Raw genomic sequence first — 26,767 nt, forward strand, 5'->3', positions numbered from 1 at the left:
GGATGACATCACAAGGGCCCTGATGGAACACTCAACAATGGTGCCGTGACATCACAATCAACAATGGTTATCCTTTTTTTTTTTTTTTTTTTTTTTCCTTTCACTCACTACTATTCCTATCATGCTTTCTGCTTGGCGTGCTTTGGCACCGCACCAGGAATTTCGTGCGAAGAAAAGGCGTGTCCAAAAGTCGCGTGTGGGCGGAGCTATGCAGATAGCAAACACGAAAAGAAGCATGCTGGTGTGACTTCTGTGCGTAGGACGCGCGTGAACGTTTTCCCCGGTTTGTGAGAGAAAGAAGCCTCCCGGACTGTGTATTGGGCTGGGGACAGTAGTCTATTGCCTTCATTAGTGCTCTGCATTGGGGACCATCGGCCTGTACTGCGAACCCTTTTCAGGTTATCGCTTCTCGGCCTTTTGGCTAAGATCAAGTGTAGTATCTGTTCTTATCAGTTTAATATCTGATACGTCCCCTATCTGGGGACCATATATTAAATGGATTTTTCGAACAGGGAGATGGAAAAAGAGCTTGCTCTGTCCACTCCACGCATTGACCTGGTATTGCAGTACCTCCAGGACCGGTGCACCCCTTCTAATCCAGTATGAAAAAACAGAATGAAATTGAAATGGATTGCAAGCATCATCCTTCCAGCCAAGCAAGTGGAAAGTTGTGTGTGTCGTGCCTCCTTCAGCTTCTCCTCTGTCTGCCCAGTCAGTGCAGTGTTGCTTTTTGCATATAATACCTGCATCTAGTCTGTCAATCTCCTAATTGCATCAGCTGTCGGTTGTTTCCAGCACCAAGCAACCCATTCAGCCCCGTGTCGTCACACACACCCTGGATCCAATTAAGACTGATGATTGGTTAATTGGCTTATCACCTGAATGAATTGTTTGGACCTCCCCTCCTCCACGTTTGATTTGGGCCTGTTGTGCACACCTCGGAGGGTTGCTGAGTCGTCTCTGGCAGGCAATTGACCCTTTTTTGTATCAAGTTGGCTGGATGTAACCATTTAGCTTTTGCAGTGCTTCAATAAATGAGTAAAGTTTGCCTGTGTCTCCCTCTTGTGGATCTTTTGAACTGGATTACTTAGTGGCTAAAAAGTAGCCCAGCACTTCCTATGCAGCTGGACCTACCTTGTCTGTTCAATGGACGGAACACTGCGCGTGTCACAAGAGCCTTGTCAGGTCAAGAGGTCAAAGAGGTCAAGTAAGGTCAGCTATTGGATGACATCACAAGGGCCCTGATGGAACACTCAACAATGGTGCCGTGACATCACAATCAACAATGGTTATCCTTTTTTTTTTTTTTTTTTTTTTTCCTTTCACTCACTACTATTCCTATCATGCTTTCTGCTTGGCGTGCTTTGGCACCGCACCAGGAATTTCGTGCGAAGAAAAGGCGTGTCCAAAAGTCGCGTGTGGGCGGAGCTATGCAGATAGCAAACACGAAAAGAAGCATGCTGGTGTGACTTCTGTGCGTAGGACGCGCGTGAACGTTTTCCCCGGTTTGTGAGAGAAAGAAGCCTCCCGGACTGTGTATTGGGCTGGGGACAGTAGTCTATTGCCTTCATTAGTGCTCTGCATTGGGGACCATCGGCCTGTACTGCGAACCCTTTTCAGGTTATCGCTTCTCGGCCTTTTGGCTAAGATCAAGTGTAGTATCTGTTCTTATCAGTTTAATATCTGATACGTCCCCTATCTGGGGACCATATATTAAATGGATTTTTCGAACAGGGAGATGGAAAAAGAGCTTGCTCTGTCCACTCCACGCATTGACCTGGTATTGCAGTACCTCCAGGACCGGTGCACCCCTTCTAATCCAGTATGAAAAAACAGAATGAAATTGAAATGGATTGCAAGCATCATCCTTCCAGCCAAGCAAGTGGAAAGTTGTGTGTGTCGTGCCTCCTTCAGCTTCTCCTCTGTCTGCCCAGTCAGTGCAGTGTTGCTTTTTGCATATAATACCTGCATCTAGTCTGTCAATCTCCTAATTGCATCAGCTGTCGGTTGTTTCCAGCACCAAGCAACCCATTCAGCCCCAGTGTCGTCACACACACCCTGGATCCAATTAAGACTGATGATTGGTTAATTGGCTTATCACCTGAATGAATTGTTTGGACCTCCCCTCCTCCACGTTTGATTTGGGCCTGTTGTGCACACCTCGGAGGGTTGCTGAGTCGTCTCTGGCAGGCAATTGACCCTTTTTTGTATCAAGTTGGCTGGATGTAACCATTTAGCTTTTGCAGTGCTTCAATAAATGAGTAAAGTTTGCCTGTGTCTCCCTCTTGTGGATCTTTTGAACTGGATTACTTAGTGGCTAAAAAGTAGCCCAGCACTTCCTATGCAGCTGGACCTACCTTGTCTGTTCAATGGACGGAACACTGCGCGTGTCACAAGAGCCTTGTCAGGTCAAGAGGTCAAAGAGGTCAAGTAAGGTCAGCTATTGGATGACATCACAAGGGCCCTGATGGAACACTCAACAATGGTGCCGTGACATCACAATCAACAATGGTTATCCTTTTTTTTTTTTTTTTTTTTTTCCTTTCACTCACTACTATTCCTATCATGCTTTCTGCTTGGCGTGCTTTGGCACCGCACCAGGAATTTCGTGCGAAGAAAAGGCGTGTCCAAAAGTCGCGTGTGGGCGGAGCTATGCAGATAGCAAACACGAAAAGAAGCATGCTGGTGTGACTTCTGTGCGTAGGACGCGCGTGAACGTTTTCCCCGGTTTGTGAGAGAAAGAAGCCTCCCGGACTGTGTATTGGGCTGGGGACAGTAGTCTATTGCCTTCATTAGTGCTCTGCATTGGGGACCATCGGCCTGTACTGCGAACCCTTTTCAGGTTATCGCTTCTCGGCCTTTTGGCTAAGATCAAGTGTAGTATCTGTTCTTATCAGTTTAATATCTGATACGTCCCCTATCTGGGGACCATATATTAAATGGATTTTTCGAACAGGGAGATGGAAAAAGAGCTTGCTCTGTCCACTCCACGCATTGACCTGGTATTGCAGTACCTCCAGGACCGGTGCACCCCTTCTAATCCAGTATGAAAAAACAGAATGAAATTGAAATGGATTGCAAGCATCATCCTTCCAGCCAAGCAAGTGGAAAGTTGTGTGTGTCGTGCCTCCTTCAGCTTCTCCTCTGTCTGCCCAGTCAGTGCAGTGTTGCTTTTTGCATATAATACCTGCATCTAGTCTGTCAATCTCCTAATTGCATCAGCTGTCGGTTGTTTCCAGCACCAAGCAACCCATTCAGCCCCAGTGTCGTCACACACACCCTGGATCCAATTAAGACTGATGATTGGTTAATTGGCTTATCACCTGAATGAATTGTTTGGACCTCCCCTCCTCCACGTTTGATTTGGGCCTGTTGTGCACACCTCGGAGGGTTGCTGAGTCGTCTCTGGCAGGCAATTGACCCTTTTTTGTATCAAGTTGGCTGGATGTAACCATTTAGCTTTTGCAGTGCTTCAATAAATGAGTAAAGTTTGCCTGTGTCTCCCTCTTGTGGATCTTTTGAACTGGATTACTTAGTGGCTAAAAAGTAGCCCAGCACTTCCTATGCAGCTGGACCTACCTTGTCTGTTCAATGGACGGAACACTGCGCGTGTCACAAGAGCCTTGTCAGGTCAAGAGGTCAAAGAGGTCAAGTAAGGTCAGCTATTGGATGACATCACAAGGGCCCTGATGGAACACTCAACAATGGTGCCGTGACATCACAATCAACAATGGTTATCCTTTTTTTTTTTTTTTTTTTTTTCCTTTCACTCACTACTATTCCTATCATGCTTTCTGCTTGGCGTGCTTTGGCACCGCACCAGGAATTTCGTGCGAAGAAAAGGCGTGTCCAAAAGTCGCGTGTGGGCGGAGCTATGCAGATAGCAAACACGAAAAGAAGCATGCTGGTGTGACTTCTGTGCGTAGGACGCGCGTGAACGTTTTCCCCGGTTTGTGAGAGAAAGAAGCCTCCCGGACTGTGTATTGGGCTGGGGACAGTAGTCTATTGCCTTCATTAGTGCTCTGCATTGGGGACCATCGGCCTGTACTGCGAACCCTTTTCAGGTTATCGCTTCTCGGCCTTTTGGCTAAGATCAAGTGTAGTATCTGTTCTTATCAGTTTAATATCTGATACGTCCCCTATCTGGGGACCATATATTAAATGGATTTTTCGAACAGGGAGATGGAAAAAGAGCTTGCTCTGTCCACTCCACGCATTGACCTGGTATTGCAGTACCTCCAGGACCGGTGCACCCCTTCTAATCCAGTATGAAAAAACAGAATGAAATTGAAATGGATTGCAAGCATCATCCTTCCAGCCAAGCAAGTGGAAAGTTGTGTGTGTCGTGCCTCCTTCAGCTTCTCCTCTGTCTGCCCAGTCAGTGCAGTGTTGCTTTTTGCATATAATACCTGCATCTAGTCTGTCAATCTCCTAATTGCATCAGCTGTCGGTTGTTTCCAGCACCAAGCAACCCATTCAGCCCCAGTGTCGTCACACACACCCTGGATCCAATTAAGACTGATGATTGGTTAATTGGCTTATCACCTGAATGAATTGTTTGGACCTCCCCTCCTCCACGTTTGATTTGGGCCTGTTGTGCACACCTCGGAGGGTTGCTGAGTCGTCTCTGGCAGGCAATTGACCCTTTTTTGTATCAAGTTGGCTGGATGTAACCATTTAGCTTTTGCAGTGCTTCAATAAATGAGTAAAGTTTGCCTGTGTCTCCCTCTTGTGGATCTTTTGAACTGGATTACTTAGTGGCTAAAAAGTAGCCCAGCACTTCCTATGCAGCTGGACCTACCTTGTCTGTTCAATGGACGGAACACTGCGCGTGTCACAAGAGCCTTGTCAGGTCAAGAGGTCAAAGAGGTCAAGTAAGGTCAGCTATTGGATGACATCACAAGGGCCCTGATGGAACACTCAACAATGGTGCCGTGACATCACAATCAACAATGGTTATCCTTTTTTTTTTTTTTTTTTTTTCCTTTCACTCACTACTATTCCTATCATGCTTTCTGCTTGGCGTGCTTTGGCACCGCACCAGGAATTTCGTGCGAAGAAAAGGCGTGTCCAAAAGTCGCGTGTGGGCGGAGCTATGCAGATAGCAAACACGAAAAGAAGCATGCTGGTGTGACTTCTGTGCGTAGGACGCGCGTGAACGTTTTCCCCGGTTTGTGAGAGAAAGAAGCCTCCCGGACTGTGTATTGGGCTGGGGACAGTAGTCTATTGCCTTCATTAGTGCTCTGCATTGGGGACCATCGGCCTGTACTGCGAACCCTTTTCAGGTTATCGCTTCTCGGCCTTTTGGCTAAGATCAAGTGTAGTATCTGTTCTTATCAGTTTAATATCTGATACGTCCCCTATCTGGGGACCATATATTAAATGGATTTTTCGAACAGGGAGATGGAAAAAGAGCTTGCTCTGTCCACTCCACGCATTGACCTGGTATTGCAGTACCTCCAGGACCGGTGCACCCCTTCTAATCCAGTATGAAAAAACAGAATGAAATTGAAATGGATTGCAAGCATCATCCTTCCAGCCAAGCAAGTGGAAAGTTGTGTGTGTCGTGCCTCCTTCAGCTTCTCCTCTGTCTGCCCAGTCAGTGCAGTGTTGCTTTTTGCATATAATACCTGCATCTAGTCTGTCAATCTCCTAATTGCATCAGCTGTCGGTTGTTTCCAGCACCAAGCAACCCATTCAGCCCCAGTGTCGTCACACACACCCTGGATCCAATTAAGACTGATGATTGGTTAATTGGCTTATCACCTGAATGAATTGTTTGGACCTCCCCTCCTCCACGTTTGATTTGGGCCTGTTGTGCACACCTCGGAGGGTTGCTGAGTCGTCTCTGGCAGGCAATTGACCCTTTTTTGTATCAAGTTGGCTGGATGTAACCATTTAGCTTTTGCAGTGCTTCAATAAATGAGTAAAGTTTGCCTGTGTCTCCCTCTTGTGGATCTTTTGAACTGGATTACTTAGTGGCTAAAAAGTAGCCCAGCACTTCCTATGCAGCTGGACCTACCTTGTCTGTTCAATGGACGGAACACTGCGCGTGTCACAAGAGCCTTGTCAGGTCAAGAGGTCAAAGAGGTCAAGTAAGGTCAGCTATTGGATGACATCACAAGGGCCCTGATGGAACACTCAACAATGGTGCCGTGACATCACAATCAACAATGGTTATCCTTTTTTTTTTTTTTTTTTTTTCCTTTCACTCACTACTATTCCTATCATGCTTTCTGCTTGGCGTGCTTTGGCACCGCACCAGGAATTTCGTGCGAAGAAAAGGCGTGTCCAAAAGTCGCGTGTGGGCGGAGCTATGCAGATAGCAAACACGAAAAGAAGCATGCTGGTGTGACTTCTGTGCGTAGGACGCGCGTGAACGTTTTCCCCGGTTTGTGAGAGAAAGAAGCCTCCCGGACTGTGTATTGGGCTGGGGACAGTAGTCTATTGCCTTCATTAGTGCTCTGCATTGGGGACCATCGGCCTGTACTGCGAACCCTTTTCAGGTTATCGCTTCTCGGCCTTTTGGCTAAGATCAAGTGTAGTATCTGTTCTTATCAGTTTAATATCTGATACGTCCCCTATCTGGGGACCATATATTAAATGGATTTTTCGAACAGGGAGATGGAAAAAGAGCTTGCTCTGTCCACTCCACGCATTGACCTGGTATTGCAGTACCTCCAGGACCGGTGCACCCCTTCTAATCCAGTATGAAAAAACAGAATGAAATTGAAATGGATTGCAAGCATCATCCTTCCAGCCAAGCAAGTGGAAAGTTGTGTGTGTCGTGCCTCCTTCAGCTTCTCCTCTGTCTGCCCAGTCAGTGCAGTGTTGCTTTTTGCATATAATACCTGCATCTAGTCTGTCAATCTCCTAATTGCATCAGCTGTCGGTTGTTTCCAGCACCAAGCAACCCATTCAGCCCCAGTGTCGTCACACACACCCTGGATCCAATTAAGACTGATGATTGGTTAATTGGCTTATCACCTGAATGAATTGTTTGGACCTCCCCTCCTCCACGTTTGATTTGGGCCTGTTGTGCACACCTCGGAGGGTTGCTGAGTCGTCTCTGGCAGGCAATTGACCCTTTTTTGTATCAAGTTGGCTGGATGTAACCATTTAGCTTTTGCAGTGCTTCAATAAATGAGTAAAGTTTGCCTGTGTCTCCCTCTTGTGGATCTTTTGAACTGGATTACTTAGTGGCTAAAAAGTAGCCCAGCACTTCCTATGCAGCTGGACCTACCTTGTCTGTTCAATGGACGGAACACTGCGCGTGTCACAAGAGCCTTGTCAGGTCAAGAGGTCAAAGAGGTCAAGTAAGGTCAGCTATTGGATGACATCACAAGGGCCCTGATGGAACACTCAACAATGGTGCCGTGACATCACAATCAACAATGGTTATCCTTTTTTTTTTTTTTTTTTTTTCCTTTCACTCACTACTATTCCTATCATGCTTTCTGCTTGGCGTGCTTTGGCACCGCACCAGGAATTTCGTGCGAAGAAAAGGCGTGTCCAAAAGTCGCGTGTGGGCGGAGCTATGCAGATAGCAAACACGAAAAGAAGCATGCTGGTGTGACTTCTGTGCGTAGGACGCGCGTGAACGTTTTCCCCGGTTTGTGAGAGAAAGAAGCCTCCCGGACTGTGTATTGGGCTGGGGACAGTAGTCTATTGCCTTCATTAGTGCTCTGCATTGGGGACCATCGGCCTGTACTGCGAACCCTTTTCAGGTTATCGCTTCTCGGCCTTTTGGCTAAGATCAAGTGTAGTATCTGTTCTTATCAGTTTAATATCTGATACGTCCCCTATCTGGGGACCATATATTAAATGGATTTTTCGAACAGGGAGATGGAAAAAGAGCTTGCTCTGTCCACTCCACGCATTGACCTGGTATTGCAGTACCTCCAGGACCGGTGCACCCCTTCTAATCCAGTATGAAAAAACAGAATGAAATTGAAATGGATTGCAAGCATCATCCTTCCAGCCAAGCAAGTGGAAAGTTGTGTGTGTCGTGCCTCCTTCAGCTTCTCCTCTGTCTGCCCAGTCAGTGCAGTGTTGCTTTTTGCATATAATACCTGCATCTAGTCTGTCAATCTCCTAATTGCATCAGCTGTCGGTTGTTTCCAGCACCAAGCAACCCATTCAGCCCCAGTGTCGTCACACACACCCTGGATCCAATTAAGACTGATGATTGGTTAATTGGCTTATCACCTGAATGAATTGTTTGGACCTCCCCTCCTCCACGTTTGATTTGGGCCTGTTGTGCACACCTCGGAGGGTTGCTGAGTCGTCTCTGGCAGGCAATTGACCCTTTTTTGTATCAAGTTGGCTGGATGTAACCATTTAGCTTTTGCAGTGCTTCAATAAATGAGTAAAGTTTGCCTGTGTCTCCCTCTTGTGGATCTTTTGAACTGGATTACTTAGTGGCTAAAAAGTAGCCCAGCACTTCCTATGCAGCTGGACCTACCTTGTCTGTTCAATGGACGGAACACTGCGCGTGTCACAAGAGCCTTGTCAGGTCAAGAGGTCAAAGAGGTCAAGTAAGGTCAGCTATTGGATGACATCACAAGGGCCCTGATGGAACACTCAACAATGGTGCCGTGACATCACAATCAACAATGGTTATCCTTTTTTTTTTTTTTTTTTTTTTCCTTTCACTCACTACTATTCCTATCATGCTTTCTGCTTGGCGTGCTTTGGCACCGCACCAGGAATTTCGTGCGAAGAAAAGGCGTGTCCAAAAGTCGCGTGTGGGCGGAGCTATGCAGATAGCAAACACGAAAAGAAGCATGCTGGTGTGACTTCTGTGCGTAGGACGCGCGTGAACGTTTTCCCCGGTTTGTGAGAGAAAGAAGCCTCCCGGACTGTGTATTGGGCTGGGGACAGTAGTCTATTGCCTTCATTAGTGCTCTGCATTGGGGACCATCGGCCTGTACTGCGAACCCTTTTCAGGTTATCGCTTCTCGGCCTTTTGGCTAAGATCAAGTGTAGTATCTGTTCTTATCAGTTTAATATCTGATACGTCCCCTATCTGGGGACCATATATTAAATGGATTTTTCGAACAGGGAGATGGAAAAAGAGCTTGCTCTGTCCACTCCACGCATTGACCTGGTATTGCAGTACCTCCAGGACCGGTGCACCCCTTCTAATCCAGTATGAAAAAACAGAATGAAATTGAAATGGATTGCAAGCATCATCCTTCCAGCCAAGCAAGTGGAAAGTTGTGTGTGTCGTGCCTCCTTCAGCTTCTCCTCTGTCTGCCCAGTCAGTGCAGTGTTGCTTTTTGCATATAATACCTGCATCTAGTCTGTCAATCTCCTAATTGCATCAGCTGTCGGTTGTTTCCAGCACCAAGCAACCCATTCAGCCCCAGTGTCGTCACACACACCCTGGATCCAATTAAGACTGATGATTGGTTAATTGGCTTATCACCTGAATGAATTGTTTGGACCTCCCCTCCTCCACGTTTGATTTGGGCCTGTTGTGCACACCTCGGAGGGTTGCTGAGTCGTCTCTGGCAGGCAATTGACCCTTTTTTGTATCAAGTTGGCTGGATGTAACCATTTAGCTTTTGCAGTGCTTCAATAAATGAGTAAAGTTTGCCTGTGTCTCCCTCTTGTGGATCTTTTGAACTGGATTACTTAGTGGCTAAAAAGTAGCCCAGCACTTCCTATGCAGCTGGACCTACCTTGTCTGTTCAATGGACGGAACACTGCGCGTGTCACAAGAGCCTTGTCAGGTCAAGAGGTCAAAGAGGTCAAGTAAGGTCAGCTATTGGATGACATCACAAGGGCCCTGATGGAACACTCAACAATGGTGCCGTGACATCACAATCAACAATGGTTATCCTTTTTTTTTTTTTTTTTTTTTCCTTTCACTCACTACTATTCCTATCATGCTTTCTGCTTGGCGTGCTTTGGCACCGCACCAGGAATTTCGTGCGAAGAAAAGGCGTGTCCAAAAGTCGCGTGTGGGCGGAGCTATGCAGATAGCAAACACGAAAAGAAGCATGCTGGTGTGACTTCTGTGCGTAGGACGCGCGTGAACGTTTTCCCCGGTTTGTGAGAGAAAGAAGCCTCCCGGACTGTGTATTGGGCTGGGGACAGTAGTCTATTGCCTTCATTAGTGCTCTGCATTGGGGACCATCGGCCTGTACTGCGAACCCTTTTCAGGTTATCGCTTCTCGGCCTTTTGGCTAAGATCAAGTGTAGTATCTGTTCTTATCAGTTTAATATCTGATACGTCCCCTATCTGGGGACCATATATTAAATGGATTTTTCGAACAGGGAGATGGAAAAAGAGCTTGCTCTGTCCACTCCACGCATTGACCTGGTATTGCAGTACCTCCAGGACCGGTGCACCCCTTCTAATCCAGTATGAAAAAACAGAATGAAATTGAAATGGATTGCAAGCATCATCCTTCCAGCCAAGCAAGTGGAAAGTTGTGTGTGTCGTGCCTCCTTCAGCTTCTCCTCTGTCTGCCCAGTCAGTGCAGTGTTGCTTTTTGCATATAATACCTGCATCTAGTCTGTCAATCTCCTAATTGCATCAGCTGTCGGTTGTTTCCAGCACCAAGCAACCCATTCAGCCCCAGTGTCGTCACACACACCCTGGATCCAATTAAGACTGATGATTGGTTAATTGGCTTATCACCTGAATGAATTGTTTGGACCTCCCCTCCTCCACGTTTGATTTGGGCCTGTTGTGCACACCTCGGAGGGTTGCTGAGTCGTCTCTGGCAGGCAATTGACCCTTTTTTGTATCAAGTTGGCTGGATGTAACCATTTAGCTTTTGCAGTGCTTCAATAAATGAGTAAAGTTTGCCTGTGTCTCCCTCTTGTGGATCTTTTGAACTGGATTACTTAGTGGCTAAAAAGTAGCCCAGCACTTCCTATGCAGCTGGACCTACCTTGTCTGTTCAATGGACGGAACACTGCGCGTGTCACAAGAGCCTTGTCAGGTCAAGAGGTCAAAGAGGTCAAGTAAGGTCAGCTATTGGATGACATCACAAGGGCCCTGATGGAACACTCAACAATGGTGCCGTGACATCACAATCAACAATGGTTATCCTTTTTTTTTTTTTTTTTTTTTCCTTTCACTCACTACTATTCCTATCATGCTTTCTGCTTGGCGTGCTTTGGCACCGCACCAGGAATTTCGTGCGAAGAAAAGGCGTGTCCAAAAGTCGCGTGTGGGCGGAGCTATGCAGATAGCAAACACGAAAAGAAGCATGCTGGTGTGACTTCTGTGCGTAGGACGCGCGTGAACGTTTTCCCCGGTTTGTGAGAGAAAGAAGCCTCCCGGACTGTGTATTGGGCTGGGGACAGTAGTCTATTGCCTTCATTAGTGCTCTGCATTGGGGACCATCGGCCTGTACTGCGAACCCTTTTCAGGTTATCGCTTCTCGGCCTTTTGGCTAAGATCAAGTGTAGTATCTGTTCTTATCAGTTTAATATCTGATACGTCCCCTATCTGGGGACCATATATTAAATGGATTTTTCGAACAGGGAGATGGAAAAAGAGCTTGCTCTGTCCACTCCACGCATTGACCTGGTATTGCAGTACCTCCAGGACCGGTGCACCCCTTCTAATCCAGTATGAAAAAACAGAATGAAATTGAAATGGATTGCAAGCATCATCCTTCCAGCCAAGCAAGTGGAAAGTTGTGTGTGTCGTGCCTCCTTCAGCTTCTCCTCTGTCTGCCCAGTCAGTGCAGTGTTGCTTTTTGCATATAATACCTGCATCTAGTCTGTCAATCTCCTAATTGCATCAGCTGTCGGTTGTTTCCAGCACCAAGCAACCCATTCAGCCCCAGTGTCGTCACACACACCCTGGATCCAATTAAGACTGATGATTGGTTAATTGGCTTATCACCTGAATGAATTGTTTGGACCTCCCCTCCTCCACGTTTGATTTGGGCCTGTTGTGCACACCTCGGAGGGTTGCTGAGTCGTCTCTGGCAGGCAATTGACCCTTTTTTGTATCAAGTTGGCTGGATGTAACCATTTAGCTTTTGCAGTGCTTCAATAAATGAGTAAAGTTTGCCTGTGTCTCCCTCTTGTGGATCTTTTGAACTGGATTACTTAGTGGCTAAAAAGTAGCCCAGCACTTCCTATGCAGCTGGACCTACCTTGTCTGTTCAATGGACGGAACACTGCGCGTGTCACAAGAGCCTTGTCAGGTCAAGAGGTCAAAGAGGTCAAGTAAGGTCAGCTATTGGATGACATCACAAGGGCCCTGATGGAACACTCAACAATGGTGCCGTGACATCACAATCAACAATGGTTATCCTTTTTTTTTTTTTTTTTTTTTTCCTTTCACTCACTACTATTCCTATCATGCTTTCTGCTTGGCGTGCTTTGGCACCGCACCAGGAATTTCGTGCGAAGAAAAGGCGTGTCCAAAAGTCGCGTGTGGGCGGAGCTATGCAGATAGCAAACACGAAAAGAAGCATGCTGGTGTGACTTCTGTGCGTAGGACGCGCGTGAACGTTTTCCCCGGTTTGTGAGAGAAAGAAGCCTCCCGGACTGTGTATTGGGCTGGGGACAGTAGTCTATTGCCTTCATTAGTGCTCTGCATTGGGGACCATCGGCCTGTACTGCGAACCCTTTTCAGGTTATCGCTTCTCGGCCTTTTGGCTAAGATCAAGTGTAGTATCTGTTCTTATCAGTTTAATATCTGATACGTCCCCTATCTGGGGACCATATATTAAATGGATTTTTCGAACAGGGAGATGGAAAAAGAGCTTGCTCTGTCCACTCCACGCATTGACCTGGTATTGCAGTACCTCCAGGACCGGTGCACCCCTTCTAATCCAGTATGAAAAAACAGAATGAAATTGAAATGGATTGCAAGCATCATCCTTCCAGCCAAGCAAGTGGAAAGTTGTGTGTGTCGTGCCTCCTTCAGCTTCTCCTCTGTCTGCCCAGTCAGTGCAGTGTTGCTTTTTGCATATAATACCTGCATCTAGTCTGTCAATCTCCTAATTGCATCAGCTGTCGGTTGTTTCCAGCACCAAGCAACCCATTCAGCCCCAGTGTCGTCACACACACCCTGGATCCAATTAAGACTGATGATTGGTTAATTGGCTTATCACCTGAATGAATTGTTTGGACCTCCCCTCCTCCACGTTTGATTTGGGCCTGTTGTGCACACCTCGGAGGGTTGCTGAGTCGTCTCTGGCAGGCAATTGACCCTTTTTTGTATCAAGTTGGCTGGATGTAACCATTTAGCTTTTGCAGTGCTTCAATAAATGAGTAAAGTTTGCCTGTGTCTCCCTCTTGTGGATCTTTTGAACTGGATTACTTAGTGGCTAAAAAGTAGCCCAGCACTTCCTATGCAGCTGGACCTACCTTGTCTGTTCAATGGACGGAACACTGCGCGTGTCACAAGAGCCTTGTCAGGTCAAGAGGTCAAAGAGGTCAAGTAAGGTCAGCTATTGGATGACATCACAAGGGCCCTGATGGAACACTCAACAATGGTGCCGTGACATCACAATCAACAATGGTTATCCTTTTTTTTTTTTTTTTTTTTTTCCTTTCACTCACTACTATTCCTATCATGCTTTCTGCTTGGCGTGCTTTGGCACCGCACCAGGAATTTCGTGCGAAGAAAAGGCGTGTCCAAAAGTCGCGTGTGGGCGGAGCTATGCAGATAGCAAACACGAAAAGAAGCATGCTGGTGTGACTTCTGTGCGTAGGACGCGCGTGAACGTTTTCCCCGGTTTGTGAGAGAAAGAAGCCTCCCGGACTGTGTATTGGGCTGGGGACAGTAGTCTATTGCCTTCATTAGTGCTCTGCATTGGGGACCATCGGCCTGTACTGCGAACCCTTTTCAGGTTATCGCTTCTCGGCCTTTTGGCTAAGATCAAGTGTAGTATCTGTTCTTATCAGTTTAATATCTGATACGTCCCCTATCTGGGGACCATATATTAAATGGATTTTTCGAACAGGGAGATGGAAAAAGAGCTTGCTCTGTCCACTCCACGCATTGACCTGGTATTGCAGTACCTCCAGGACCGGTGCACCCCTTCTAATCCAGTATGAAAAAACAGAATGAAATTGAAATGGATTGCAAGCATCATCCTTCCAGCCAAGCAAGTGGAAAGTTGTGTGTGTCGTGCCTCCTTCAGCTTCTCCTCTGTCTGCCCAGTCAGTGCAGTGTTGCTTTTTGCATATAATACCTGCATCTAGTCTGTCAATCTCCTAATTGCATCAGCTGTCGGTTGTTTCCAGCACCAAGCAACCCATTCAGCCCCAGTGTCGTCACACACACCCTGGATCCAATTAAGACTGATGATTGGTTAATTGGCTTATCACCTGAATGAATTGTTTGGACCTCCCCTCCTCCACGTTTGATTTGGGCCTGTTGTGCACACCTCGGAGGGTTGCTGAGTCGTCTCTGGCAGGCAATTGACCCTTTTTTGTATCAAGTTGGCTGGATGTAACCATTTAGCTTTTGCAGTGCTTCAATAAATGAGTAAAGTTTGCCTGTGTCTCCCTCTTGTGGATCTTTTGAACTGGATTACTTAGTGGCTAAAAAGTAGCCCAGCACTTCCTATGCAGCTGGACCTACCTTGTCTGTTCAATGGACGGAACACTGCGCGTGTCACAAGAGCCTTGTCAGGTCAAGAGGTCAAAGAGGTCAAGTAAGGTCAGCTATTGGATGACATCACAAGGGCCCTGATGGAACACTCAACAATGGTGCCGTGACATCACAATCAACAATGGTTATCCTTTTTTTTTTTTTTTTTTTTTCCTTTCACTCACTACTATTCCTATCATGCTTTCTGCTTGGCGTGCTTTGGCACCGCACCAGGAATTTCGTGCGAAGAAAAGGCGTGTCCAAAAGTCGCGTGTGGGCGGAGCTATGCAGATAGCAAACACGAAAAGAAGCATGCTGGTGTGACTTCTGTGCGTAGGACGCGCGTGAACGTTTTCCCCGGTTTGTGAGAGAAAGAAGCCTCCCGGACTGTGTATTGGGCTGGGGACAGTAGTCTATTGCCTTCATTAGTGCTCTGCATTGGGGACCATCGGCCTGTACTGCGAACCCTTTTCAGGTTATCGCTTCTCGGCCTTCTGGCTAAGATCAAGTGTAGTACTGGGAGGTGCTGCCTTGGTCTTGGCCGGAGGGTGCTCAGGTACCCTCTCTCTCGGCCTGGGGGGATCGTCCGGGTTTATAGCCCGGACTTCACCCCCCTGCTGCTATTGGGAGAGAGGATTAGTCCTGGAGCAACGAGTTGCGATCCCCCGGTGAGAGGTCAGTCCATTTGGAGGAAGCCTTTAGCCAATTGTTGCGATGCCGTGCGCATTTAAATTTTCAGCCGGGGCGGCCCGGCTGAAGAACTCGATCAAAATCGAGGTTCCGAGCCAAAATGTTGGCTATAATGATCCTGCTGCGTTTTATCAATCCGTGCTGCGTGATGTACTGGGGGTAAGTCGTGGGAATGTATACTGTCTGCAGGAACATGGGCCATCCGTGTATACTCTCACGCTCCTGACCAAGGTCGCCTGCCAGAAATTCTACGAAGGTTACAAGAGCCAGAAGGACAACCCGATACTGGATGGGGTGGTTTTTACCGGTCTCTACGATGGCATTGATGTGGGATTGGTGGTGCACATGTTTAATCCCTTTGTAAGTGACCTAGACATAGAGCTGTTTTTGTACAAGTATTGTACAAAGGTCACCCGATCCCACTATGTCACAGGCCGAAGTGGGTTCTGGAATGGAAAGCGGAAATTCTTTGTGCAATTTAAACCAGACCCAGATGGCACTGAAGGTCTGATGCACCCCCCATCTACAGTTGTCCTTGGGAAAGATCGTGGCTACTTGTTTTTTGATGGTATGCCTATGCGGTGTAGGCGGTGTGGCGACCTTGGTCATATGCAGAAGGATTGTAAGAACGAACCAATGACACAGTGTAACAACTGTGGTAAGTGGGGCCACAAAACCATCGACTGCAGAGAGTCAAAAAACTGCAGTATATGCGGGACAAGTGACCACTTGTTCAGTAAATGTCCGCAGAGACAAAAAAAGGACGGAGGTGCCCGGGAACCTGCGGCCGCTTCCGCAGGAGGGTCCACTGCGGCCAGTGAGACCAGACCGGGATCTCCGAGGGTGAGCTATGCGGATGTACTGGTAGGGTCTGGACGTCCAGTCCAGAGCACCTGTGATGCAAGACCGACAGATGCCGCAGCCCAGGCGGTGTCGGTGATCACTCCCACTTCTGCAGGAAACCAGGAAGCTCCTGGTGGGGAAGTGAGGAGAATGCAGGAGGAGGAGATGATCCAAAAAAAGAAGAAAAAGAAGAAGCAAAAACCTGATGAGATGGCCGATCCAGCGAATGAGAGGTCGAGTTCCCGGGAATCCGAAGAAGTTCCTGTTCCAGATGCTGAGGCACCGGTTCAAGAGGTATCTGTGTCGGTGGAGGAGCCTGCCAGCTTTTCTACGGCCTCGATTATCCCCGGGAGTGAGGCCCCAGGTGCCCTAAGTGTCCCTCAGGAGGCGGGAGTCTCCTGGGGGCCCGGTGGGTCCCAGGGTGTCCCCATGGATGTCAGCACAAAGAGTAAAAGGAACAGAGAGGAGCTTCAGGAAGAGATTGTCCTATACAAGACAGCCCGGAGAGAGTCTCAGCTGGAGCTGGAACCATTCTCTAGTCCGGAAGGGACAAATATGATTGAGGCGTTTTCATCAGGAGAGGAGGACCTGCAGGTCGCTTCACCGGACTTGTCACTTCTTCCTCCTATTGATTCAGACTCGAGTGATGGTATCTTAAAAATATTAAAATGATGCCTGAAATCCGCATAGCCTCACTGAATGTGAGGAGCTTAAAGAGCTCTGTCAGGAGAGCTGCTTTGTTTGCTTGGCTAGTCACATTAAACTTTGATATTTTTTTCCTTCAGGAATGTGGTATTGAACATGGACTATCATATGAAAAACTAAAAAAGGACTGGACTGCAGGACCCTCTTATTGGTCAGGGTCTAACGATAATAAGTCGGCTGGTATTGGAATTTTATTCAAAAATAAGTCTGTGGATGTTTTAGCTGTGACAGAAATAGAGCCTGGAAGGGCTCTTTTAATTCATGCCGAGTTAAGTGGTCTTAAATATCGATTTTTAAATGTTTATGCGTCTCCAGAAAAAAATGAGAGAAATAATCTGTTTATTAAATTGCCTTTATTTTTTACAGGAGCAGCACCATTAATTTTAGGGGGTGATTTTAATTGTGTCATGTTAGGAGAAGGAAGGGGAGGAGGAAATGTGCTGCGAAGGTCTGATAAAACATCCTGTCAATTGAAAAATTTTATGATTGATTTTAACTTATGTGATGTTTGGAGAAAAGCTAATCCAAATGTACCAGGTTATACTAGGACAGATGGTTCTATCTCCTCTAGAATAGATTTCTTGTTAATCTCTAATGATTTTAAAATTGTTTCTACTAAGTTGATGTGTAACATCTTTTCGGACCATGCACTCCTTTCTGCTGTACTGGAAGGACCTGGGGAGGACAGGGTAGGAAGGAGTGCATGGAAGCTGAACGTCTCTTTGTTAGAGGATGAATTTGTGAAAAAGAAATTTGTGTCTTATTTTAAGATTTGGTTTGCACATAAGGATCCTGGTGTACCCATGTTAGATTGGTGGGAAGCTACCAAACAAAAAATAAAAGAATTTTTTATAAAAATCGGTAAAAGAAAGGCCAGAGATAAAAGAGAAAATTTTAAAAGACTAAATACCAGACTTCAGACTTTTATTAAATTAAAAACTGCAGGGGTAACAGAAGTAGAAGGAGAGATTATCAAATTAAAAGAAGAAATTAACTTATTTTTACAGCAAAAAGGCAAAGAGATTATTTTTAATTCCCGAGTGAAGCACTTAGAGGTAGGAGAAAAATGTACTCGCTATTTTTTTAAAAAATCTAATGAGAAAAAAACATTGATAAAAGAATTGGAGGGCCAACAATCAATGATAGGGATTTTAGGGGAAGCCACTAAATTTTACACTAACTTATTTAGTCTTAAATCTATTGACCGTTTAGTTTTAGAAGAAAATTTAAAAATCTTAAACCAATTTTTAAGTAAGGAAGATCAAGCCTTTTTAAATAGAGATCTTAATCATCAAGAGGTTTTAGAGGCCGTCAAAAGTTTTACATCCGGGAAAACACCAGGATCAGATGGAATTCCTATAGAATTTTACTTATGTTTTTGGGAAGATTTTAAAACTATCTTTTTACAGATTTTTAGTGAGGCTTTTAACTGTGTAGAACTCCCCTTAACATGGAGAAAAGGTATTATTACTTTAATTTTTAAAAAGAAAGGTGATAAGTCAAAATTAGAAAATTGGAGGCCCATTACATTATTAAATACGGATTACAAAATATTGGCGAAAATATTGGCGAGGCGTATGAAAGAAATAATAAAATCAGTGATTCACCCGGATCAGGTTTGTGGGATACCGGGAAGAACAATAAATGAACACCTAAACCTGATTCGGGACTTAATCTGGTATCAGAAAGAACGTAAACAACCCTTAGCAATAGTAGCCTTAGATTTTATGAAAGCCTTTGACAGAGTTTCACATACCTATCTTTTTAAAGTTTTAGAGAAAATGGGGTTTCCTCAGTCTTTTATCCAAAAAATTGCACTTTTATATAAAGGTTCTCTATCTCAGGTTTTAGTCAATGGATTTTTAACTAATGATGTTGAACTTTTATCCGGTGTGAAACAGGGTTGCCCCATGTCCCCCCTTTTATTTATATGTGCAATAGAGCCACTGCTATGTACTTTGAGACAGGATAAGGTGATCCGTGGAATACCTGTGCCGGGGGGCAATGGAGGTCAGGTCAAAGCACTTGGTTACATGGATGACGTGTCAGCATATTGTACTAGTACTGCCTCCATTAACAGAGTGATTCTTAATACAGAAATTTTTTGTGCTGCCTCTGGTTTTAAGTTAAATTTGAATAAGTGTGACTGTTTGATAATTGGACAATGGGAACCAGAACCCCCGCGTATTCAGGTACAAAGGGAAGAGATTAAAATTCTCGGCATTCGTTTTGACTCACTAAATAATGGTGTAAAGAGTTGGGAAGAGGTGTTGGGCAAAATAAACAGTAAAATTTCCTTTTGGCAAACTAGAAAATTAACAATGGAAGGTAAGATATTAATTATAAAAATGATAGTGCTTCCCATAATACTGTATGTTTCCATGGTATTTCCCCCAAACAACGTATATTTAAAAAAACTTATGAAACCAATATTTTATTTTCTGTGGAACTCAAAAATGGAAAAATTGAGACGAGTAATTGTGTGTAAAAACAAAATGAAGGGGGGGAAAGGATTGCCAGATCTGAAATTGTTTTTATATATAAAATTTTTTACCTTCTGTTTTAAATGTCTTAAAAAAGAGAGTCCCTTTTCATGTTTTTTAAGTTATGCGGTTGGTCATGTTTTTAGAAAATACAGTCTCCTAAAACTACCAGTAAACAAACCGGCTTTGTTGATTTGCCCAAAACATTATGCCATTTTAGAAAAAACTATCATTGAATACAAACTGAATAAAGTAGAACACCATATATTATTAGATCAAAGGAAAATAATTGAAAGAAATAAGAGAGAAGAGGGGGTGGTGGACGTCTCCAATTTTTCAGAGGAGAAAAGCAAAGAAATATGGAGAAACGCTGCAAGCCCGGCACTGAGTAACTCGCAAAAAGATTTAGTTTGGTTGAGCATCCATCAGTGTTTACCCACAAGAGCCTTTCAACACCACAGAGGTTTAGTATCAAGTGCGAGATGCCCTAGAAGTAGGTGTGCAGGTGAAGAAACTGTTTTACACTTGTTTTGGTATTGCCAATTTGCACAAGATCTCTGGCGCACAGTGGACCCTCTTTTAAAATGGATAAGTGGTATACAAACTATAGATAGTAATGTGATTTTATATGGTTTGTTCAAGTGTCCTACTTTTAATCAAACGCGTATTTTATGGTTGTCAATAAATTGTTTTAAGGAAGCCATTTGGAAAACAAGAAATATTTTACTGTTTAAAAGAGAACTTATTCCTTTAAGAGAGTGCATAGGAATAGCACTTAGTGAAATGTATATTTATTGTAGGAGAGATTGTAAATGTATGGGGGTAACAGAGGCAAAAAAACTATGGCATATGCAAATGTGGAATATAATTTTAGGCTAATATTTGTAAACAATTGTCGTTTTTATTGTTGCTGTTATTATTGGTCTTAAATAAGCTGTGTAATGTTCTTTGATTTTTATAAATAAAGCTTGTTTGAAATCTTATCTGTTCTTATCAGTTTAATATCTGATACGTCCCCTATCTGGGGACCATATATTAAATGGATTTTTCGAACAGGGAGATGGAAAAAGAGCTTGCTCTGTCCACTCCACGCATTGACCTGGTATTGCAGTACCTCCAGGACCGGTGCACCCCTTCTAATCCAGTATGAAAAAACAGAATGAAATTGAAATGGATTGCAAGCATCATCCTTCCAGCCAAGCAAGTGGAAAGTTGTGTGTGTCGTGCCTCCTTCAGCTTCTCCTCTGTCTGCCCAGTCAGTGCAGTGTTGCTTTTTGCATATAATACCTGCATCTAGTCTGTCAATCTCCTAATTGCATCAGCTGTCGGTTGTTTCCAGCACCAAGCAACCCATTCAGCCCCAGTGTCGTCACACACACCCTGGATCCAATTAAGACTGATGATTGGTTAATTGGCTTATCACCTGAATGAATTGTTTGGACCTCCCCTCCTCCACGTTTGATTTGGGCCTGTTGTGCACACCTCGGAGGGTTGCTGAGTCGTCTCTGGCAGGCAATTGACCCTTTTTTGTATCAAGTTGGCTGGATGTAACCATTTAGCTTTTGCAGTGCTTCAATAAATGAGTAAAGTTTGCCTGTGTCTCCCTCTTGTGGATCTTTTGAACTGGATTACTTAGTGGCTAAAAAGTAGCCCAGCACTTCCTATGCAGCTGGACCTACCTTGTCTGTTCAATGGACGGAACACTGCGCGTGTCACAAGAGCCTTGTCAGGTCAAGAGGTCAAAGAGGTCAAGTAAGGTCAGCTATTGGATGACATCACAAGGGCCCTGATGGAACACTCAACAATGGTGCCGTGACATCACAATCAACAATGGTTATCCTTTTTTTTTTTTTTTTTTTTTCCTTTCACTCACTACTATTCCTATCATGCTTTCTGCTTGGCGTGCTTTGGCACCGCACCAGGAATTTCGTGCGAAGAAAAGGCGTGTCCAAAAGTCGCGTGTGGGCGGAGCTATGCAGATAGCAAACACGAAAAGAAGCATGCTGGTGTGACTTCTGTGCGTAGGACGCGCGTGAACGTTTTCCCCGGTTTGTGAGAGAAAGAAGCCTCCCGGACTGTGTATTGGGCTGGGGACAGTAGTCTATTGCCTTCATTAGTGCTCTGCATTGGGGACCATCGGCCTGTACTGCGAACCCTTTTCAGGTTATCGCTTCTCGGCCTTTTGGCTAAGATCAAGTGTAGTATCTGTTCTTATCAGTTTAATATCTGATACGTCCCCTATCTGGGGACCATATATTAAATGGATTTTTCGAACAGGGAGATGGAAAAAGAGCTTGCTCTGTCCACTCCACGCATTGACCTGGTATTGCAGTACCTCCAGGACCGGTGCACCCCTTCTAATCCAGTATGAAAAAACAGAATGAAATTGAAATGGATTGCAAGCATCATCCTTCCAGCCAAGCAAGTGGAAAGTTGTGTGTGTCGTGCCTCCTTCAGCTTCTCCTCTGTCTGCCCAGTCAGTGCAGTGTTGCTTTTTGCATATAATACCTGCATCTAGTCTGTCAATCTCCTAATTGCATCAGCTGTCGGTTGTTTCCAGCACCAAGCAACCCATTCAGCCCCAGTGTCGTCACACACACCCTGGATCCAATTAAGACTGATGATTGGTTAATTGGCTTATCACCTGAATGAATTGTTTGGACCTCCCCTCCTCCACGTTTGATTTGGGCCTGTTGTGCACACCTCGGAGGGTTGCTGAGTCGTCTCTGGCAGGCAATTGACCCTTTTTTGTATCAAGTTGGCTGGATGTAACCATTTAGCTTTTGCAGTGCTTCAATAAATGAGTAAAGTTTGCCTGTGTCTCCCTCTTGTGGATCTTTTGAACTGGATTACTTAGTGGCTAAAAAGTAGCCCAGCACTTCCTATGCAGCTGGACCTACCTTGTCTGTTCAATGGACGGAACACTGCGCGTGTCACAAGAGCCTTGTCAGGTCAAGAGGTCAAAGAGGTCAAGTAAGGTCAGCTATTGGATGACATCACAAGGGCCCTGATGGAACACTCAACAATGGTGCCGTGACATCACAATCAACAATGGTTATCCTTTTTTTTTTTTTTTTTTTTTCCTTTCACTCACTACTATTCCTATCATGCTTTCTGCTTGGCGTGCTTTGGCACCGCACCAGGAATTTCGTGCGAAGAAAAGGCGTGTCCAAAAGTCGCGTGTGGGCGGAGCTATGCAGATAGCAAACACGAAAAGAAGCATGCTGGTGTGACTTCTGTGCGTAGGACGCGCGTGAACGTTTTCCCCGGTTTGTGAGAGAAAGAAGCCTCCCGGACTGTGTATTGGGCTGGGGACAGTAGTCTATTGCCTTCATTAGTGCTCTGCATTGGGGACCATCGGCCTGTACTGCGAACCCTTTTCAGGTTATCGCTTCTCGGCCTTTTGGCTAAGATCAAGTGTAGTATCTGTTCTTATCAGTTTAATATCTGATACGTCCCCTATCTGGGGACCATATATTAAATGGATTTTTCGAACAGGGAGATGGAAAAAGAGCTTGCTCTGTCCACTCCACGCATTGACCTGGTATTGCAGTACCTCCAGGACCGGTGCACCCCTTCTAATCCAGTATGAAAAAACAGAATGAAATTGAAATGGATTGCAAGCATCATCCTTCCAGCCAAGCAAGTGGAAAGTTGTGTGTGTCGTGCCTCCTTCAGCTTCTCCTCTGTCTGCCCAGTCAGTGCAGTGTTGCTTTTTGCATATAATACCTGCATCTAGTCTGTCAATCTCCTAATTGCATCAGCTGTCGGTTGTTTCCAGCACCAAGCAACCCATTCAGCCCCAGTGTCGTCACACACACCCTGGATCCAATTAAGACTGATGATTGGTTAATTGGCTTATCACCTGAATGAATTGTTTGGACCTCCCCTCCTCCACGTTTGATTTGGGCCTGTTGTGCACACCTCGGAGGGTTGCTGAGTCGTCTCTGGCAGGCAATTGACCCTTTTTTGTATCAAGTTGGCTGGATGTAACCATTTAGCTTTTGCAGTGCTTCAATAAATGAGTAAAGTTTGCCTGTGTCTCCCTCTTGTGGATCTTTTGAACTGGATTACTTAGTGGCTAAAAAGTAGCCCAGCACTTCCTATGCAGCTGGACCTACCTTGTCTGTTCAATGGACGGAACACTGCGCGTGTCACAAGAGCCTTGTCAGGTCAAGAGGTCAAAGAGGTCAAGTAAGGTCAGCTATTGGATGACATCACAAGGGCCCTGATGGAACACTCAACAATGGTGCCGTGACATCACAATCAACAATGGTTATCCTTTTTTTTTTTTTTTTTTTTTTCCTTTCACTCACTACTATTCCTATCATGCTTTCTGCTTGGCGTGCTTTGGCACCGCACCAGGAATTTCGTGCGAAGAAAAGGCGTGTCCAAAAGTCGCGTGTGGGCGGAGCTATGCAGATAGCAAACACGAAAAGAAGCATGCTGGTGTGACTTCTGTGCGTAGGACGCGCGTGAACGTTTTCCCCGGTTTGTGAGAGAAAGAAGCCTCCCGGACTGTGTATTGGGCTGGGGACAGTAGTCTATTGCCTTCATTAGTGCTCTGCATTGGGGACCATCGGCCTGTACTGCGAACCCTTTTCAGGTTATCGCTTCTCGGCCTTTTGGCTAAGATCAAGTGTAGTATCTGTTCTTATCAGTTTAATATCTGATACGTCCCCTATCTGGGGACCATATATTAAATGGATTTTTCGAACAGGGAGATGGAAAAAGAGCTTGCTCTGTCCACTCCACGCATTGACCTGGTATTGCAGTACCTCCAGGACCGGTGCACCCCTTCTAATCCAGTATGAAAAAACAGAATGAAATTGAAATGGATTGCAAGCATCATCCTTCCAGCCAAGCAAGTGGAAAGTTGTGTGTGTCGTGCCTCCTTCAGCTTCTCCTCTGTCTGCCCAGTCAGTGCAGTGTTGCTTTTTGCATATAATACCTGCATCTAGTCTGTCAATCTCCTAATTGCATCAGCTGTCGGTTGTTTCCAGCACCAAGCAACCCATTCAGCCCCAGTGTCGTCACACACACCCTGGATCCAATTAAGACTGATGATTGGTTAATTGGCTTATCACCTGAATGAATTGTTTGGACCTCCCCTCCTCCACGTTTGATTTGGGCCTGTTGTGCACACCTCGGAGGGTTGCTGAGTCGTCTCTGGCAGGCAATTGACCCTTTTTTGTATCAAGTTGGCTGGATGTAACCATTTAGCTTTTGCAGTGCTTCAATAAATGAGTAAAGTTTGCCTGTGTCTCCCTCTTGTGGATCTTTTGAACTGGATTACTTAGTGGCTAAAAAGTAGCCCAGCACTTCCTATGCAGCTGGACCTACCTTGTCTGTTCAATGGACGGAACACTGCGCGTGTCACAAGAGCCTTGTCAGGTCAAGAGGTCAAAGAGGTCAAGTAAGGTCAGCTATTGGATGACATCACAAGGGCCCTGATGGAACACTCAACAATGGTGCCGTGACATCACAATCAACAATGGTTATCCTTTTTTTTTTTTTTTTTTTTTTCCTTTCACTCACTACTATTCCTATCATGCTTTCTGCTTGGCGTGCTTTGGCACCGCACCAGGAATTTCGTGCGAAGAAAAGGCGTGTCCAAAAGTCGCGTGTGGGCGGAGCTATGCAGATAGCAAACACGAAAAGAAGCATGCTGGTGTGACTTCTGTGCGTAGGACGCGCGTGAACGTTTTCCCCGGTTTGTGAGAGAAAGAAGCCTCCCGGACTGTGTATTGGGCTGGGGACAGTAGTCTATTGCCTTCATTAGTGCTCTGCATTGGGGACCATCGGCCTGTACTGCGAACCCTTTTCAGGTTATCGCTTCTCGGCCTTTTGGCTAAGATCAAGTGTAGTATCTGTTCTTATCAGTTTAATATCTGATACGTCCCCTATCTGGGGACCATATATTAAATGGATTTTTCGAACAGGGAGATGGAAAAAGAGCTTGCTCTGTCCACTCCACGCATTGACCTGGTATTGCAGTACCTCCAGGACCGGTGCACCCCTTCTAATCCAGTATGAAAAAACAGAATGAAATTGAAATGGATTGCAAGCATCATCCTTCCAGCCAAGCAAGTGGAAAGTTGTGTGTGTCGTGCCTCCTTCAGCTTCTCCTCTGTCTGCCCAGTCAGTGCAGTGTTGCTTTTTGCATATAATACCTGCATCTAGTCTGTCAATCTCCTAATTGCATCAGCTGTCGGTTGTTTCCAGCACCAAGCAACCCATTCAGCCCCAGTGTCGTCACACACACCCTGGATCCAATTAAGACTGATGATTGGTTAATTGGCTTATCACCTGAATGAATTGTTTGGACCTCCCCTCCTCCACGTTTGATTTGGGCCTGTTGTGCACACCTCGGAGGGTTGCTGAGTCGTCTCTGGCAGGCAATTGACCCTTTTTTGTATCAAGTTGGCTGGATGTAACCATTTAGCTTTTGCAGTGCTTCAATAAATGAGTAAAGTTTGCCTGTGTCTCCCTCTTGTGGATCTTTTGAACTGGATTACTTAGTGGCTAAAAAGTAGCCCAGCACTTCCTATGCAGCTGGACCTACCTTGTCTGTTCAATGGACGGAACACTGCGCGTGTCACAAGAGCCTTGTCAGGTCAAGAGGTCAAAGAGGTCAAGTAAGGTCAGCTATTGGATGACATCACAAGGGCCCTGATGGAACACTCAACAATGGTGCCGTGACATCACAATCAACAATGGTTATCCTTTTTTTTTTTTTTTTTTTTTTCCTTTCACTCACTACTATTCCTATCATGCTTTCTGCTTGGCGTGCTTTGGCACCGCACCAGGAATTTCGTGCGAAGAAAAGGCGTGTCCAAAAGTCGCGTGTGGGCGGAGCTATGCAGATAGCAAACACGAAAAGAAGCATGCTGGTGTGACTTCTGTGCGTAGGACGCGCGTGAACGTTTTCCCCGGTTTGTGAGAGAAAGAAGCCTCCCGGACTGTGTATTGGGCTGGGGACAGTAGTCTATTGCCTTCATTAGTGCTCTGCATTGGGGACCATCGGCCTGTACTGCGAACCCTTTTCAGGTTATCGCTTCTCGGCCTTTTGGCTAAGATCAAGTGTAGGGATACATTGGGTCTTGGTCAGAAGGTGCCTGGGGTACCCGGCTGCTCGGCCTGGGGGGATCGTCTGAGTTCATAGCTCGGACTTCACCCCCCTGCTGCTATTGGGCAGTCGGCTTAGTCCCTGGGCAACGAGGAGCGATCACCTTACCTGCCTGCTGCCTCGGTAGTGGGTGAAGGGCACTGTGTCAGTTCCGGTTTTGCCTGGCGTACCATTGGAGATGGAGATGGAGGTCCCGAATCCAGACGGAGGAGGAGTTCCTGATCCTGATGATGACAGCTTTGGTCCGGGAGAAGTGCCTACGTACCAGCGGATAAGAAATGGAATCCGTTTCCTGCTACAAGACTCACAGAAAAAGGAGAAAGGACTTACTTTCCT

General features: G+C 45.7%; 17 non-coding genes across 17 annotated transcripts; all 17 read left to right on the forward strand.

Annotated features, from left to right (window-relative positions):
- The first annotated feature begins 401 nt into the window (after nt 1-401).
- On the forward strand, nt 402-592 carry LOC120983734. The gene has a single exon (XR_005775175.1). It is a non-coding gene; the product is annotated as a U2 spliceosomal RNA (small nuclear RNA).
- A 1,031-nt stretch (nt 593-1,623) lies between these two features.
- Nucleotides 1,624-1,814, forward strand: LOC120983745. Its single transcript, XR_005775186.1, has one exon. It is a non-coding gene; the product is annotated as a U2 spliceosomal RNA (small nuclear RNA).
- A 1,031-nt stretch (nt 1,815-2,845) lies between these two features.
- LOC120983756 lies at nt 2,846-3,036 on the forward strand. The gene has a single exon (XR_005775197.1). It is a non-coding gene; the product is annotated as a U2 spliceosomal RNA (small nuclear RNA).
- Nucleotides 3,037-4,067: 1,031 nt separating this feature from the next.
- On the forward strand, nt 4,068-4,258 carry LOC120983765. Its single transcript, XR_005775206.1, has one exon. It is a non-coding gene; the product is annotated as a U2 spliceosomal RNA (small nuclear RNA).
- Nucleotides 4,259-5,288: 1,030 nt separating this feature from the next.
- LOC120983766 lies at nt 5,289-5,479 on the forward strand. The gene has a single exon (XR_005775207.1). It is a non-coding gene; the product is annotated as a U2 spliceosomal RNA (small nuclear RNA).
- A 1,030-nt stretch (nt 5,480-6,509) lies between these two features.
- Nucleotides 6,510-6,700, forward strand: LOC120983735. Its single transcript, XR_005775176.1, has one exon. It is a non-coding gene; the product is annotated as a U2 spliceosomal RNA (small nuclear RNA).
- Nucleotides 6,701-7,730: 1,030 nt separating this feature from the next.
- On the forward strand, nt 7,731-7,921 carry LOC120983736. Its single transcript, XR_005775177.1, has one exon. It is a non-coding gene; the product is annotated as a U2 spliceosomal RNA (small nuclear RNA).
- Nucleotides 7,922-8,952: 1,031 nt separating this feature from the next.
- LOC120983737 lies at nt 8,953-9,143 on the forward strand. The gene has a single exon (XR_005775178.1). It is a non-coding gene; the product is annotated as a U2 spliceosomal RNA (small nuclear RNA).
- Nucleotides 9,144-10,173: 1,030 nt separating this feature from the next.
- LOC120983738 lies at nt 10,174-10,364 on the forward strand. The gene has a single exon (XR_005775179.1). It is a non-coding gene; the product is annotated as a U2 spliceosomal RNA (small nuclear RNA).
- Nucleotides 10,365-11,394: 1,030 nt separating this feature from the next.
- Nucleotides 11,395-11,585, forward strand: LOC120983739. Its single transcript, XR_005775180.1, has one exon. It is a non-coding gene; the product is annotated as a U2 spliceosomal RNA (small nuclear RNA).
- Nucleotides 11,586-12,616: 1,031 nt separating this feature from the next.
- LOC120983740 lies at nt 12,617-12,807 on the forward strand. Its single transcript, XR_005775181.1, has one exon. It is a non-coding gene; the product is annotated as a U2 spliceosomal RNA (small nuclear RNA).
- A 1,031-nt stretch (nt 12,808-13,838) lies between these two features.
- On the forward strand, nt 13,839-14,029 carry LOC120983741. The gene has a single exon (XR_005775182.1). It is a non-coding gene; the product is annotated as a U2 spliceosomal RNA (small nuclear RNA).
- Nucleotides 14,030-20,249: 6,220 nt separating this feature from the next.
- LOC120983763 lies at nt 20,250-20,438 on the forward strand. The gene has a single exon (XR_005775204.1). It is a non-coding gene; the product is annotated as a U2 spliceosomal RNA (small nuclear RNA).
- Nucleotides 20,439-21,468: 1,030 nt separating this feature from the next.
- Nucleotides 21,469-21,659, forward strand: LOC120983742. Its single transcript, XR_005775183.1, has one exon. It is a non-coding gene; the product is annotated as a U2 spliceosomal RNA (small nuclear RNA).
- A 1,030-nt stretch (nt 21,660-22,689) lies between these two features.
- LOC120983743 lies at nt 22,690-22,880 on the forward strand. The gene has a single exon (XR_005775184.1). It is a non-coding gene; the product is annotated as a U2 spliceosomal RNA (small nuclear RNA).
- Nucleotides 22,881-23,911: 1,031 nt separating this feature from the next.
- LOC120983744 lies at nt 23,912-24,102 on the forward strand. Its single transcript, XR_005775185.1, has one exon. It is a non-coding gene; the product is annotated as a U2 spliceosomal RNA (small nuclear RNA).
- A 1,031-nt stretch (nt 24,103-25,133) lies between these two features.
- LOC120983746 lies at nt 25,134-25,324 on the forward strand. Its single transcript, XR_005775187.1, has one exon. It is a non-coding gene; the product is annotated as a U2 spliceosomal RNA (small nuclear RNA).
- The last annotated feature ends 1,443 nt before the right edge of the window (nt 25,325-26,767 follow it).

The sequence above is a fragment of the Bufo bufo genome, unplaced genomic scaffold (assembly GCF_905171765.1).
Source record: "Bufo bufo unplaced genomic scaffold, aBufBuf1.1, whole genome shotgun sequence".
Lineage (NCBI taxonomy): Eukaryota > Metazoa > Chordata > Amphibia > Anura > Bufonidae > Bufo > Bufo bufo.